The sequence below is a fragment of the Salvia hispanica genome, chromosome 1 (assembly GCF_029641045.1).
Source record: "Salvia hispanica isolate PSC_SH4W2 chromosome 1, Shi_PSC_v1, whole genome shotgun sequence".
NCBI classification, from domain to species: domain Eukaryota; kingdom Viridiplantae; phylum Streptophyta; class Magnoliopsida; order Lamiales; family Lamiaceae; genus Salvia; species Salvia hispanica.
The window spans coordinates 19,417,699-19,420,449 of NC_142692.1; the positions used below are offsets into that span (position 1 = coordinate 19,417,699).

General features: G+C 42.3%; 1 non-coding gene across 1 annotated transcript; it reads right to left on the bottom strand.

Annotated features, from left to right (window-relative positions):
• Nucleotides 1–2,332: 2,332 nt before the first annotated feature.
• LOC148933397 (small nucleolar RNA R71) lies at nucleotides 2,333–2,439 on the bottom strand. Its single transcript, XR_016134817.1, has one exon. It is a non-coding gene; the product is annotated as a small nucleolar RNA R71 (small nucleolar RNA).
• Between the last annotated feature and the right edge of the window lie 312 nt (nucleotides 2,440–2,751).

The window sequence follows — 2,751 nt, forward strand, 5'->3', positions numbered from 1 at the left end:
CCTATAGAAGCTTGCAAGACCATGGAAAGATCGAACTTCACTCACACTCTTGGGTGTAGGCCACTCCCTAATCGCCTTCACTTTCTGCTCATCTACTTTCACACCATCCCTCCCCACAACGAATCCAAGAAAAACAACCTCATCAACACAAAAAGTGCATTTGGATAACTTGGCATATAAGGCATGCATTCTCAACACTTCAAGCTGATACGCTCGGATTTTGCACTGTTTTAAGGCCATTATTTGGTCCATTTTTGTTATCAAAATCACTCTACATGTCCATTATTTGCATATTCTATACATTTTGGTATTTTGACGTGTTTTGTGAGAAATGTGCATATTTGAGCCGAAAAGGGGAGTAAAAACGCATAGTCTGGAAATCTGGAGTCAGACGGCGACCAGCGACCGCCGCGAAGTTGTACGGCGACCGCCGGCGCCCGGCGGTCAGAGCTATGTGGCGGCCCGCCTCGGAAATTTACGCTAGGAGAAGAGTCTCGCCCGGCGACCGCCGGAGGACATGTGGCGGTCCGCCACCGAAGGGTCAGAGTCTCTGGACTCCAACGCGGCGACCGCCGGCCAAGGTGCGGCGGCCCGCCGGAGAAAGGCGGCGAATCCGACCAGCCCTAGATTTGCTCCAAGATTTACCAAATTTTGAAGATCTTTTCCTTCTATGATGAGGAATAATCTTCCCCTATAAATAGGACCTCAAGCTTCATCAAAAAGGAGTTTTTCACACAACAAGAACACATTCATAGAGAAAGAGAGTGACTACTTGCAACATTCATAGAGATCAAAAGCTAGAGTACTTCAATTGTGCAAGGAGTTGGAGAAGGATTTCAAGAACATCAAGAACGACAAGGATTCAACCTACGGGTTTTATTTGCTTTAGTTTTATGTTCAAATTGTTTTCCCTTCAATCTATGTTTTTAGTTTATTCAGTCATGTGTAACTAAACTCATAGGATTCTAGGGATGTGTTAGTAGCAACTTTGGTTATACAATTCCGTTTTCTATTTAATATCCGTTTTGTTTTTACTTTCTTTCTTCCCTAAGTTAATCATGATGCTTCATAATTGAGTGACACAATTATGTATGATTCAATACAACTTGCTTCATAACTGTGACAGAGTTCTAGCGAGTTAGATCCACTTAGTAGACACTACAGTTAGCTTCCTTTAAAACGACACTGTTAATTGAGAGTGAGGACTTTTCAAGGGTCTTAGGAGCTTTTTGGAGTTACGTGTTAGGATTGACAACCCTAATGTTAGTAATCAACGTTTGTATCGCATGAGCATAAGCTAGGTGACTCGTCCTTTCAAAGTATTAACTGTGCTAGGGTATTGTAGTTTGGAATTTGTATAACCATAAAAGTGAAAGCACATCCCTGGAATTCCCCTTATCTCTATACTTTTCTCTCCGTGATTTGCTTGCATTTAGTTGTTTACTGTTTTTAATATTTACTGTTTTCAAAAGTTTCCAAAAATTCTTGTTTCTCCAGATAGTAATTGAGTTCTAGTAGAAGATAGACAGTTTGTGTACATCTTCCCCGTGTTCGATACCCGGTACTAACCTTTTGCTAAACTATACCTACTCTGTATACTTGCAGGTATTTATAGTGTAAATAAAAAGTGCATCAAGTTTTTGGCGCCGTTGCCGGGGAAGACAATTCACTTTGGAGTGATATCTTCAAACGATAATTTTACTACTTTGGATTTTTATTGCTTTTTGTTTTAATTTTTTTTGTTTTCGAGTCTTGCAGGTTTTGTATGCGAACGCGTTCTGGGAAGTACATCTTAGAGCCGCTTGATTTAGAACTTGAAAGAACTCGTAGAATAATAAGAAGTGAAAAAGGATCAGGAACAATGGGTGACCGAACAGATATTGAGAAGCTGCAAGAGATGGTGAAGTTGCTGATGGATGAGAGAGATGCGGAGAGAGCAGCCCGAGAAGCCATGGAAAAGAAGAACAGAGAAACATTACCTGTGATGAACATGTTCAATCATGGGAATATGATCACTTTTCCTAACGACCCTCGTATTGATGCTAACAATTTTGAGTTACGCATGCCCCTTATCCAAAGGGTCGAGCAAACTCCTTTTGCAGGTAGGGCGACTGAAGATGCTAACCGCCATCTCTCCAAATTCGTGGAAATCGCAAACACTCTGAAATTAAATGGTGTCGACGACGATGCCATACGGGTAAGACTTTTTCCATTCTCATTGATTGATTCTGCTAAGGAGTGGTTTGAGTGTATGCCACCAGAAAAGGTCTCCACATGGAAGGACATCGTAGCTACCTTCCTCGACAAATACTACCCGCCAGGCACTATTTTGAAGCTCAAAAGTGAGATCTTTCAGTTCACACAAGGCCATGACGAGCCCCTGTATGAGGCATTTGCTCGTTTCAAAGCTCTTCTTCGAAAGTGCCCAAACCATGGTTTTTCCATAGACCATCAGGTAGGAATCCTCTATAATGAATTTAATGAGAAAATATGTGCTATGCTTGATTCAGGGGCAAATGGAGGATTTCTAAGAAAGACAGGAGAGGATGCCATGGCGGTGATCGAGGAGTTCGCCACCAACAGTCGGGGGTGGTCGAAGGAAAGGCATGCCACGAGAAGAGTAGCAGCCATAGAAGAGGCCGAAGAAAGTTCTTTTGCTAAGGAGTTAGCAGAACTTAGAGTCAGGATTGATCAAATGGACATCTCGAGGAAGGAAGATCCAATTCCGGCAACTTCCATAGTGGCGGTCAA